The sequence below is a fragment of the Carcharhinus amblyrhynchos genome, chromosome 23 (assembly GCF_965287045.1).
Source record: "Carcharhinus amblyrhynchos chromosome 23, sCarAmb.v2.hapA, whole genome shotgun sequence".
NCBI classification, from domain to species: Eukaryota; Metazoa; Chordata; class Chondrichthyes; order Carcharhiniformes; family Carcharhinidae; genus Carcharhinus; species Carcharhinus amblyrhynchos.
In genome coordinates, this window is record NC_137346.1 from 39,303,008 (window position 1) to 39,316,848 (window position 13,841).

The following is a 13,841-nucleotide window of genomic DNA, read 5'->3' on the forward strand; positions in this document are numbered from 1 at the left end:
GGTTATGAACAGATCAAGCAACTCAAAACTGAACATCCATAAAGTGCTGTGGACTACCAGTAGCAGCAAGATTGTACTCAATCACAATCTATAACCTCATGGTCCGGCATATCCCCCAATCATAACCACCAAGCCAGGTGAACAACCTTAATTCATTAGAGAGTGCAGGAGGGCATTCCAGGAGCTCTAAAAATGAGGCGTCAACCTGTGAAGCTACAAAACAGGACTGCTTGTGTGCTAAATAGCATAAATAACATGTGATAGATAGAGCTCAGTATTACACAACCAATGGATCAGATCTAAACTCTGCATTCCTGCCACATCCAGCAGTGAATGGTAGTGGACAATTAAATAAATTGAGAGAAGGCAGCTCCAAAAACACCCAAATCTTCAATGATGGAGGACCAAACACATTTGCAACAATCTTCAGCCAGATGTGCTGAGTGGATAAGCCATCTCAGTCTCCTCTGGAGGTCCCCAGCATCACAAACATCAGTCTTTGGCCAATTCAATTCACATGTGCTGTCAAGAAACAGCTGGAGGCAATGAATGCTGCAAAGGTAACGGGCCCTGACAATATTCCAGCAATAGTACTGAAGACTTATACGCTAGAAGTTGCGGCATCACTAACAAAACTGTCCCAGTACAGCTACAACAGCAACAATACGGAAAATTACCCAGTTATTTCCTGGCCAGAAACAGAAGGACAAATTCAAATCAGCCACTTACTGCCCCATCAGTCAATCAGTACTGTGACAGAAGGAGTCATTAACAGTGCGAGCACTTGCTTAGCAATAACCTGCACACTGACTCTTAGTTTGGATTCTGTCAGGGCCACTCAGCTCCTGACCTCATTACAACCTTCGTTCAAACATGGACAAAGAGTTGGATTCCAGAGGTGCCGAGATGAATTAAGGTTGTTCACCTGGCATGGTGGTTATGATAGGGGGATACGGCGGACCATGAGATTACAGATTGTGGTTGAGTACAATCTCGCTGCTACTGGTAGTCCACAGCACTTCATGGAGTGAGTGTCCTTGACAACAAACCCACATTTGACAAGGGTGTGGCATTAAAGAGCTCCAGCAATGGAGTCAATAAGAATCAGGGAACTGTCCACAGGTTGGGAGTCATACCTAACACAAAGATGCAGAGGGACCTCGGGGTCCTTGTGCATGAGTCGCAAAAACCCAGCCTGCAGGTGCAGCAGGTGGTCAGGAAGGCTAATGGGATGCTGGCCTTCATAGCGAGGGGGATTGAATACAAAAGTAGGGAGGTCTTGCTGCGGCTGTATAGGGCATTGGTGAGGCCGCAGCTGGAGTACTGTGTGCAGTTTTGGGCGCCGTACTTACGCAAGGATATTTTGGCCTTGGAGGGAGTGCAGAGGAGGTTTACTAGGCTGATGCCGGAGTTGAGGGGGTTGAGCTATGAGGAGAGGCTGAATAAACTAGGCTTGTACTTGTTAGAGTTTAGAAGAATGAGGGGAGATCTCATTGAGACGTATAAAATGATGAATGGGATGGATAGGATAGAGGTGGAGAGGCTCTTCCCGCTCAGAAAGGACAGTAGGACTAGGGGGCACAGCCTCAAGATAAGGGTGGGGGGGGGGGGGGGGGGGGGGTGGTTTAGAACGGAGTTGAGGAGGAACTTCTTCACTCAAAGGGTGGTGAATCTGTGGAATTCTCTGCCCGTTGAGGTGGTGGAGGCTACCTCGCTAAATATTTTTAAGACGCGGGTTGATGGGTTTTTGATAAGCGAGAGGATTAAGGGTTATGGGGAGAGGGCGGGAATGTGGAACTGAGACATGACAGATCAGCCATGATCTTACTGAATGGCGGGGCAGGCTTGAAGGGCTGGATGGCCTACTCCTGCTCCTATTTCTTATGTTCTTAAAGATGGTTTTGATTGGAGGACAGTCATCTCAGCTCCAGGACATCACTGCAGGATTCCCTCAGGGTAGCATCCTAGGCCCAAACATCTTCGGCTGCTTCACCAAAGACCTTACTTTTATCATAAGATCAGAAGTGGGGATGTTCACTGATGATTGCACAATGTTCAGCACCATTTGTGACTTCTCAGATACTGAAGCGATCCATGTCTAGATGCAGCAAGACCTGGACAATATCCAGGCTTGGGCTGACAAATGGTAAGTAACATTCAAGCCACACAAGTGCCAGGGTAATGAACATCTCCAAAAACAAGGAATCTAACCATCAACCCTACTCTGTGGCATAACATTGCTGAATCCCCTACTATCAGCATCCTGGGGTAACCATTGCCCTGAAGCTTAACTGGACAGGCCAAATAAATACAGTGGCTGCAAGGGCAAGTCACAGGCTAAGAATCCTGCAGCAAGGATCCTGCACCTCCTGACTCCAAAAAAACCTGTTCACCATCATCAAGGCATACATCAGAAGATTGGATGACTGCAGTTCCAACAACTAAGAGGCTTGACACCATCTAGGACAAATGCAGCCCACTTGATTGGCAACGCATCCGCAAACATTCACTCTTTCCACCAATGATGCATTGCAGCAACAGTGTGTACCATCTGAAAGATGCGACTGCAGGAACTCAAGGCTCCTTAGACAGCACCTTCCAAAACCCACAACCACTACTTTCCAGAAGGACAAGGGCAGCAGGCAGATGAGAACACCACCACCACAGGTTTCCTGCCAGCCCACTCACTGTCCCAACTTGGAAATGCAACTATATTCCTTCACTGTGACTGGATCAAAATCTAGAAACTCACTCCCTAACAGTACTGTGGCTGTACAAAAACCACACAGACTGCAGTGGTTCAAGGCAGCTCACTACTACCTTCTTAAGGGCAGTAACAGATAAGCAATAAATTCCAGCCTAGACTGCTGCCTCAGAGCGTCAGGGACCCGGCTATGATTCCCGGCTTGAGTGACTGTGCGTGTGGAGTCTTCATGTTCTCCCCATGTCTGCGTGGGATTCCTTTGGATGCGTCGGTTTCCTCCCACATTCCGAAGATGTGCAGGTTAGGTGGATTGGCCATGATAAATTGTTGCTTACTGTCAGGGGGATTAGCTAGGATAAGTGCATGGGGTCATGGGAATAGGGCTGGGTGGGACTGTGGTCAGTGCAGACTTGATGGGCCGAATGGCCTCCTTCTGCACTGTAGGATTCTATGATTCTAGACAGCGAAGCCCTTATCCTTTGAATAAGGAAAATGTACTGAATGATCTCTGGTTCAATCGCTAACATTGTGCAATTCACAGCTTCACAAAACTTTCCTGCTCTCTCTCTTAATTCCAGTCATCATAGTATTGGTTCTGTCTCACCTGCGAGGTCCAGTAATGTTTAGGGTTAAATGGGAACTCCAGACCCATTCATCAGTATCATTGTTTTGAGACTGACACAACCAGAAGGAAGTCCTCTCTCTGTGCAAGTTATTTTCAGAAGCGTCCAAACAGGAAACTGTAGCTACATAAGAGTTATCAGACAAAAGGATGCATCGCAAAGTAGCAGCTCCAAGGTCCCAAGAAGACAATCTGGAGGAAGAGCTAACTTTAGCAGCTAAGCTCTCACAAAAATAGATCGTAAATGGGAAATGTATGAGTTCTTTGGCTCCATCACTTGTTCCAAGCACCACACTAATGCTAATTTGCAAAATAAAAGTCCTTCAGAGCAGTAAGGGTAGAACAGAAGGTAAAATGTTGCTCAACCTGTATACTATAGGTGAGAACAGGATCAGCTATAATGGCTGAATAGCATCACAACTGTTTATCTTAGTGTTAAATTACGAAAGGAGTCATTGAATAATAATAAAGAAGAATGGGAACAGAGGCTCATTTTGGCTACCCCTAGTCAGAGGCAGCAACTCTACCTCCAGGTGAGACCAGCCAAAGTAAATAACTTTCTGGTTTTGTGTTACACCTATCAGAATAGCTGTATATTTTCCAAGTGCTTCAGCCAAATAAATGGCTTCAGATGTCTGAGACACACAGAAAGCATGATTAGCCATTCATTATTGAAAAAAATGGCAGAACAAAATTCTGTTGCTAACAGCAACTAACATTTGTTTTGATGATCATGTGGCAAAAAACACTGCACACTTACACCACGGCAGCATTTTTTGGGTGGGAGTCAGGACGGGGAGAAAGGGGGAAGAGAGTGTGATATTAACAGACATTATTATATTATGTAAGGCTGCAGGTTGATTGGGCTAAAGAGCAAGAACAACAAACATTTTTCAGGCTTGTTATGCACAAAGAGGCTAAACTTTGGAAGGAATGTACTTAATTTATCCACTAGCTTATATGGGTATTTAGCATGACAAGAAGAGTACATTCCTGCAAGACTGTCTATCCAGCTACAAAACTAACTCACAAAATAGACTCTGAGGTAGCCTAAAAAATAAAGAATTCCTGATCAGTCACAGTCCTATAAAAGGGCTCAGCAACAAGCTACTGGATTGAGTAAAGAGAAAATAGACCAGGACTGAAATAAGCAGGCATTGATGTTGCATGAGAATAGAATTGGGCCCTGACCTGACCCACTATCTGGATGCATCTGTAAACAATGGCCACCGAGCCTGATCAGATTGCAACCTTGGACTTGACACTGAGTCATGAATAAGCAACTTTAGACAGCGACAGGCAAGGCCTAGGGGTTTGCCATTCACTCTATGTACAAACTAACCAAACTGCAACATTAATGAATGGAAACGACAACCAACATTTCCATCGGCCCACCATCCTCCAGCAAAATGATTTGGCTACAGAGAAGATATAATAGTATTAATAGCATTTGACAAACATAAGTCAAACAGGTTTTATCCATCTTTTCCCCACTTCTCCCATTCCCACCCGCAGTTTTCTTTTCTCATTTCCTAAAATACTTACAGTATGAATCATTGAAACTTATAACCATATCACCTGCCATGTCTCTTCTGAATCTTTGGAACAGCTGTCATATTAGTCCCACATTTCTGCCCCACTTTTGTGCCCATAACCCTGTAAACTCCTCATCTTCAAGAAGATCTCTGGTTCCCTTTTAAAGTTTTTTTTAACAGAAGCCACTTCCATCGCCTTTGCAGTTGGTGTTCCAAATCCTGACAACTCTGGATGAACAAAACTTCACTGCACTTCACATCAGCATGAAACAGGGATCCATCTCATGACTACAATTTGGGTGGGTTTGGGTCATTAATTTGTGAGAAAGCAAGCTAGTTAAAACATCAAAGCCCAGCCCTTCAAATCTAACCAACCCACAGGTGTGAACCTATCAATGACAGTGACCAGGTCTTGCTCAATTCTTGCACAGGAGGCAAATATAGTGTTCCCATTGCTGCCCAGGCCAAGAGCTCAAAAATTGTTTGAAGTGTTTTGCTTAAGCGCATTCATATTTCTTAAAAATACACATGGCTGCTACCTCATCCACAGCAGTGACAACATTCATCCAATATTTGACGATAATGAGAATAGCTGACACAACTCAGACATCACGTGTCAAAAGTATGGACAGAAATGAGAAACGGTGCCTACGTTCATTCCTGACATGGAGCCAAAACTCCACAAATTCCTGGCAGACTTCCCTCAGCAAACAGCTGCTAAACCCTGGCTGACCTCAGGATCTACTTAGACCACTTCCCCACAGATTACATCTGCCTTAAAAAGCCAAGAGCTAAACATAACTGTCTTCCAGGCACGTGATCATCAATGTCACAGAGCCACTTGTTTCAAAAGAAAGAATTGGCTCTCCTTGTAACGTGCGTCTTTTTGTCAGGGTTATTGAACATAGCTGGTTAAAAACAAAGGGTTAAGAATTGCAAACAAAATGTTACAGGAAGCAGCTTCACATCTTCACCGCAGAGTCATGGAAGATTATTTTGATGCTTTCAGTTCTCCCTTTAAAAAGAGAGTAAAGTTCATTGGTTTGTTATAAATCAATAACTTTCCTTTTGATAGAGCCAGAGGTGCCACAACTGTCTGATATGGTGGAAATTCCCCACGGTGAGGAAAGCAAAACTGTAGAATTGGATTGAAGTAAAACATTTTGCCTCTTGGCCCATAGGACAAGTTAGCCCACTATGCAAGAAAACCTATTAGATAAAAACAAACCCCATACATATGCTGATAACGTGCAGCTCTGTTTTGCCATCAACCCTTTCAATCCCTCCACCAGCTCGCATGTGTCAGTTTTCAATTAGCACAAACTTCCACTCTAGACAGCATCTTTAGCAGAGCCAGACAGTTTGTAACTACAACTTCCGACTCCATATCCTCTCCGTAACTGACCCCTATTTACACTTGTGTATCACCTGACTCCACCCATCTCAGCTGATCCACTGGTGAAGCCCACATCCACGACCTTGTTGCTTCTAGGCTCGACCATTCCAATCCTTTCCTGGTTGGTCACCCATTGACCAACCTCAGGAAAGGAGCTTTCACCATGTTCCATTGACATATCACCTGCTGCTTGCTGATCTATAATGGCTTCAGGTCTACAAAGTTTTGAATTTACAGTTCTCATCCTTGTATTCAAATCCTTCCGTGGGTTTAACCCAACCTACCTCTGTAACCTCCTCCAGCTCCACACTCCTCTCCGATATCAGCGTTCCCCCAGTTCTGTCTCCAATTTTTCACACCCACTGCACTTCACTCCCTTGACCTTGCCACCTCTCTACTGCTCTCTCCTCCTTTGCAGCACCCTTAAAAGCTTTAACTAAGCATTTGCTTAAAGGATTATTTAACCTTATGACACCATTTTATCTTTTGTTAACTGCTTCAGGAGATAGTATTTTCAGTCATGTTTATAAGATTACAGGGATGCTTCATGGTTGTACTGGGGGTGGATTGCAACAGATCATTTGGTTTGTGTGGTTAAACATGAGATTGACAGTTAGATCCCTAAAATGGATGCTTGCTTCTGACTTTGGCCACTTTTGCAATGATGCTCGTCATAACCAACTCTCCAGCTATTCTCAGTCCTATTGGTGGAGTAGCCTGACCAAGAAGTGGTGTGGAAAAATTGCAGGAAAGAGCTACAGCTATCAATGTCAGCACAATGCTCTGGAACACTGTTCTATCAGCTGATTGCAAAACTTTCTTCAATTCAAATTTGGCAGCCTCATGAGTACTGCAATTGCTTAGTGCACGAAGACCTCATGCAGGGTCAAACAGGAGGTTTTGGCAGGACATTTGACTCTGGGCAGAATCACAGCTAGGGTTGCCAAACTGTCCTCACCTAGCACAAACACAAAACAGGATCCATTCAATACAGACCAAGTGTTGGAACACACAGACAATTGACTCCCCTCTTTCTCTTCCCAATCCTTTGGCACAGTGATTCATCTCAGTTGGGAAAATACAATTGGCCTTAACATTCCTTTAATGGTGAAGAAAATTTCAATCAGTTACTCTGAGCTTGGTCGACATTTTGTAGAACGGAAGGATGGGCATGTGGGAATAATAGACACGGATGAATCAGACTATGCTATGATTTGCTTTGGGGTCAAGTGTTCTGACAACACTTGCCATTCAGACACACACAAGAGGAAGGTCGATTTGGGAAGGGTACTTGTGAAATTGCATTCCAACAATAACATGAGGGTGAAGAAAACCGAAAGGAAAGAGCAGAAAGCAACATCTGGCTCTAGTGTGTGGAGTGGTGTTTTAATGTAAATTGCCAAAACACCTTCAATTTTTTTAAAAACTTTACTAAGCCGTCAGGGGACTGGAGGGGTGGGGGGATTTCCGGTATCAATGAAAGTGATACTGTGCAAATGGCTTCACTAGGCCTGCCATACACAATTTTGTGTAGAGGTGTTAGTTGTTGCTGCAGGGCTATATCTTGGCTTTTTAATGATTGACAGGTTATTAACGATCATTAACTTCATGTTGCAATAGATATCTTATTTATTCATATTCTATTCATAATACATCTAAATTCTTCACCTCTTGGTGAATTTTTTCCTTTCTCACTGAACTGCTGAAGGAGCCTGGGGTGCAGTTCTACGAAGACAGCAACACAGTGGTTAGCACTGCTGCCTCAGGGCGTCAGGGACCTGAGTTCAATTCCCGACTTGGGTCACAGTCTGTGTGGAGTCTGCATGTTCTCCCCGTGTCTGTAAGGGTGCTCTGGTTTCCTCCCACAGTCCAAAGGTGTGCCGATTAGGTGAACTGACAATGCCAAATTGCCTCTTAGTGTCTAAAGATGTGCAGGTTAGAGGAATTACAGGGTAAATATATGGGGTAGATATTACGTAACACAGAGGAAGAGCAGGGGGTTGGCCTGGAAAAGATGCTCCGTTGAAGAGTCAGTGCAGACTCAACACGCTGAATGGTATCCTCTGCACTGGAGAGATCCTATGCCTGGCCATGAGCAAGTGTTCACAAGTTGTTCTGATCATTACCCCAGCAACTCCCAGCTGAACATGTGCAATGTTGAGCAGACACTGTTTTCTCTCAAATCAACGTGTAATAGCTTTAGCTCTTGATCAAACAAACAAAAGCAGAAACATGAGTGGAAATTTTAAAAACTTCTGCTCTAGTCTCTATTTCTGTTTTAGTTACAGTTGCTTTACTTAGCAGAAACAGGGAAGAGAAACTGAGGTCTTCCAGGATGATTGGCTGGTGACACATTCACTTACATCAGGGGAGCTGAATTTATTGGCCCTGCCCAAATTGCAATCACCAGTGGCTTGCATGTTGTTTTCCTCTTAACCCTTCTATCCCAAAGTCCATCACCTTCAGACCTTCACCCAACAAAGTGGCCTTTCTAACATGGATTTTCACAGCAAGCAATGGCAGACCATTTGACCCTGAAGGTACGGCCTCATGGTTGGGCCAATCCTATTCAGAGTTCAGGCTTGAAACAAAGTGGCCATTTCCATTCAAAGAGAACTTCACAGTGAATCAGCAAACCGTCTGGCCCAGATGAGCATCACAGCATACTTCTGGTTTGGACACTGCGTGGATCTGTGTGAACACAGTAAGAAGTTTCACAACATCAGATTAAAGTCCAACAGGTTGCCTCATATCACAGTATCTGGTAACCCCCATAACTTGCCTGGGCTTGCAACATCTCACTAACTGTCCTGTCTGGAGACATTAACCTATGCTTAATGCTCTCTCCACTCACACTGTCTGCACCTTTAACACTTGATTAGCTGTAAAGACATGCATTCCAATTAGTATTCTATAAACTGTGTGTGCCTTTATATACACTGTTTCTGATCAGAACTCCCACTCACCTGACGAAGGGGCAAACCCCGAAAGCTAATGGCGTTTACTACCAAATAAACACGTTGGACTTTAACCTGGTGTTGTGAGATGGCTTACTGTGTTTATCCCAGTCCAATGCTGGCATCTCCACATCATGGATCTGGGTGCCCAGCGAAGGTAGAATTATGCTGAGCTGTGAAACTAAGGGATGACGTATGAAACAGTCACAGTTTTGGAGAACTGAATATTTGTTGAACTATGCACAGCATGAGACGCAATACCAACTTAGAGAGATGGAAACAGCCTGAAGCCATCTGATTCCTATATCATAATATCTAAAGTGAAGCTTTATTTTTAATGATGTGGCAAATGTCTACTGCGCAATGGAAAAAGACAGATATGCATCACTTATTAATATCAACAAATAGCTTATGTCACAACTATAGGAAATGTTGCTGCTATTTCCATCGTCACTATTACTAGGTTTACAGACAAGGTGGGAAAACCTGTTCTGATCAGTCACAAACTTGAAAGATTAGCTCGGTTTCTCTCTCTCTCTCCAGATCTGTGGAATATTTCAAGCATTTTTTACTTTTTACTCCAGATTTTCAGCATCTGCAACTTTTCGTTTTTGTGGAAAAAAACCTTGAACTGGATCTGCCATAACCTTGACTCATTGCAGGCTTATCTGCAAGGAGCTGCAAGCATTACTCACTTGCCCAAAATGAACAAATTCCAAAAATCATTTATGGAACAGCATCTTTTTCCTTCCAGTCAGTGGCCTGTGAGAAGGCACAGCTTACTGCTACAAATAAAAACCACCGACTTTTTCTCTCAGTAACCTCAAAAATACTCGCTGGCAGCTGGTCATGTCCGAGTGGGATCTTCTCACCTACTATGCTGGTGACCACAGGAGGCTCTGTTATCAGGTGGTGGTGTCTGCAGCCAGTCAAGCAGGCAAGACGCAAATGTGGTAGAAACAAGAGGCAAAGGCAAAAAAACACACGCAGAGGCAAGAGAGGTCAGAAAAGAAAGTTAGGCAGCAAACGTGAAGAAAACCAGATGTCAATCAATCAGCATTTCAGGTCTGAGAGTCGAGAGGAAATGTCTCAGATTCGGATCATCAACTGCAATTGACTGAATTCTGTTTCTCCACAGTTGTTGTTTTACGTAATTATATCCAGTTCTTCAGTTGCATTTTTAGATCTGCTGTGTGTTGCTCTGAGCTTTCTGATCATCTTCTCAGTTTGACTGCATTTGAGTGGTGGGGCAGGTGGGAGAGTGTCTTAGGGGACAGAAGCAAGGACAAGGACACAAGTGACAAGGATGAGAGCAGATAAAGCAGAAAGAGGAAGAAATATATTCTGATGAAAAGGCCAGGAAAAGTAGAAAGCTCAAAAATCATTTGTTGTTATTAGCATAGAATTAGATAAAGTTGTGTTGCATAAAATAAGCCTGGGCACCAGTTGGATTATTAAAATGAGTAATTAGTCCAATAGTAATTATAAGAGACCAAGAAAATATGCAATACAGGCAACCTGAAAAGTTAATATGTTGCAAAAACTGCAGAACTTACAGGTGTTCTTAAACATTCTAATCCACAATTAAATTAAATTAGTACTACTGCTAAAACTGAAAGGCAGAAAAGTAAACTAACACATGGAAAAATTAATCAGTGACTGTAATTTCTAGTGTGTTTATAGACTACATTATAGACACCAACATCCCACCAATTATTATCAGACAGATAAAGTTACGGTTAGGGATAATGCAGCCCCCCCACTCCCTCCAGACAGGCAATGATTTGTAAACATGGAAAATAATTTAATGAAAGAGCACTATTCGGGTTGAAGCTTTCAATGTGAACTACTCATCTTGGGAGGTGGGCATCGCTCAGCATTTGTTGCCCATCCCTAATTGCCCTCAGAAGGTGGTGGTGAGCTGCCTCCTTGAACCACTACAGTCCATGTGTTGAAGGAGCATCCTCAGTCCTATTAGGAAGGGAGTTCCAGAATTTTGACCCAGCAACAGTAAAGGAACAGCGACATAGTTCCAAGTCAGGATGGAGGGGGATTTGGTATATAGCAGTTCCTTTTGCCAATAACTTTTAATTATGTATACTGTTTGCCAGAGCTCAGCATAGCAGATAAATATAACCAGGCAGGCAGGAAGAACAAAACTTGGCTATCATCATCATCATCAGGAGGAAAAGCCTCAGGAAGCCTAGCAACTACTGTCTAATATACACAATATAGATTCAAAAGAGGCTAATGTTATTTATTTTATTATTCCAAAGAACAAGGTACCTTAAAGATTTCCACATATTAAATAATGTTCCTGATATTGATCAAGCAAAGCAGAGGAAAGGAGGCCAAAAACAACAGCTTATTTCAAGTGATTCTCTCATGTCAGTGTGAAAGTGGGGAGGAAGTGGGGGGGAGGGGGATTGAGAGACAGCTTGGATATAAGTGATTGGATGGATAATGCAAAGTCTCTTCTTTTAACTTCAGCCATGATCTTATCGAGTGGGGCCAGATGGCCTGTTCCTGCTTTTAGTTTGTGTAATTATTTTAATTTAGTGGCATCTGATTAATGATATCCTAAAACAACACACACATAAGTCAGGAGCAGGGGCTCCCACCCATCACATCTCTCCAACAAAGCACTTCAAACATCATTTTTGCGAAGAATGACAACTGAAGTCAATTTGTCTTTGGAAAACAGAATACTGGTCCTAATTCAACCCCCCTCCCCAATGCAGAGCAGCACAGAATCTCACTCCAACTAGAGTTCTGCTAAACTGCCCTGCAGAAAGTATGCTTAGTTTCTTTATATGGGCTGTTGTGGGTCCGAAGCACTTTATATTAAACTGAAGTCACAGACTGATCACCAAGTGGTTTATAAGTTAATCATTTACCTTCTCTGTGATCAGTGCCTTCAACAGCAAATTGGGTTCCACCTGTTTCTTCAACCAACCTCCCAAAGAGCATGTTTAATTTAAACCCATTCAGTATCCAATCTAATGTCTCTCAAACTGACTTCTGACTATGAACAACTGATGATGATGGCTGATAGGTGAAAGCACTCCATTAGTGGTAGGTTGAGAACAAGTAGCTATAGTATTCAACATTTCTGTTCAGAAATTTATGAAGTTTAAACATAATTCTATGGCTATACACAAGAATAAAAATAGGAGAATCATAGAATCCCGATAGTGCAGAAGAGATCATTTGAACCATCGAGTCTGCGTCAATTCTCCAAAAGAGCATCTTAACCATGTCCACACATTTACATGGCTAATCCACCTAACTTACATATCATTGGACACCAGGGGGTAATTTAGCATGGCCAATGCAACCAACCTGTACTTCTCTGGACTGTGGGAGAAAACAAGAGCACCTGGAGGAAACCCATGCAGACACGGGGAGAACATGCGACACAGGCAGTCAGCCAAGGCCGGAATCAAACCAGTATGCCTGGTGCTGAGACAACCATTCAGCCACCACGTCGTCCTTAACCGACCGTGCCACAGGAGTAGGCTACACGTTCAACAATGCCATGACTGAACTTGTACATTAACTCTACTTTCCCCACCCAATGTCAATATCCTTAGATTCCCCTAATGCCCAAAAACCTACTGACCTCAACCTTGAATATACTCAATGACTGAGGATGCACGCGAGTGAAAAAAATCTCTTGGTCCATTCCTTACGTGGCACTTCTATAAATGATGCAATATGAAAAGATATATAAAAGAGACAATGCAATTAATGTGGCCCTTTTGCAACCCTATCAAAGTCAATAGACCAAACTTGCTATGTTTTACCTGTTCATATTCTTACCACTACTGCAAATTAACATATTAAAATAGCATCTTTCAGAACTTTAGGGAGTCTCAAATACTTCTCAGCCAATGAGTTTCTTTTGAAAATGTAGTAACTCTTGCAACGTGGGGAAAATTGGCAGCCAACTTGCATACAGCAAGGTCCCAAAAACAGCAATGATATAAACTTCAGTCACAGAAGATATACTGGAGAAGCTGGGACTATTCTCCTTTCATAAGAGAAGCTAAGAGGCAATTTGATGGAAGTATTCTGCAACATGAAGGGTCAGAACAGACTACACAAGAAATTCTTCCCATGTGTGAATATATTGAGAAGGACACGGCACAGATTTATAGTAATTGCCAACAGAAGCAAAAGCAACTTGAGGAAAAATCTTTTCAAGCAGCAAGGGCTTAATATCTGGAATGCACCTCCTTGAGTGTGGTGGAGGCAGGTTGAGTTGAATCATTCAAAAAGAAATTAGACTCATCTGAAAAGGAAAATGTACACGGTTATGGGGAGAAACAGGGGAATGGCACTAGGTGAATTGTGCCTTTGGAGAGTTAGTGCAGACATGATGGGCTGAATGGCCTCCTATTGCGCTGTATCAATTCTATGAAATGATCAGATAATTTGTATTTCAAGGATGCTAAATGAGGGATAAGTATTTGCCAGACACAAGAACATTTTTGCTTTTCTTCAAATTTTTTATATCACACATTTTTGTTGCTGTATTGTGAATTATCTACAATAGCATTGTATTTGTTTGGTTTTTTTTGTGCTCCCTATGAGAGCGTCTGTACTGTTGTATCAATCCTCAAAT

At 42.9% G+C, this 13,841-nt stretch overlaps 1 protein-coding gene across 2 annotated transcripts in view; it reads right to left on the bottom strand.

The window, feature by feature from the left end:
* The window catches only part of dtx2 (deltex 2, E3 ubiquitin ligase), a 54,129-nt gene that overhangs the window by 21,925 nt on the left and 18,363 nt on the right, over positions 1–13,841 (bottom strand). The window lies entirely within an intron of this gene.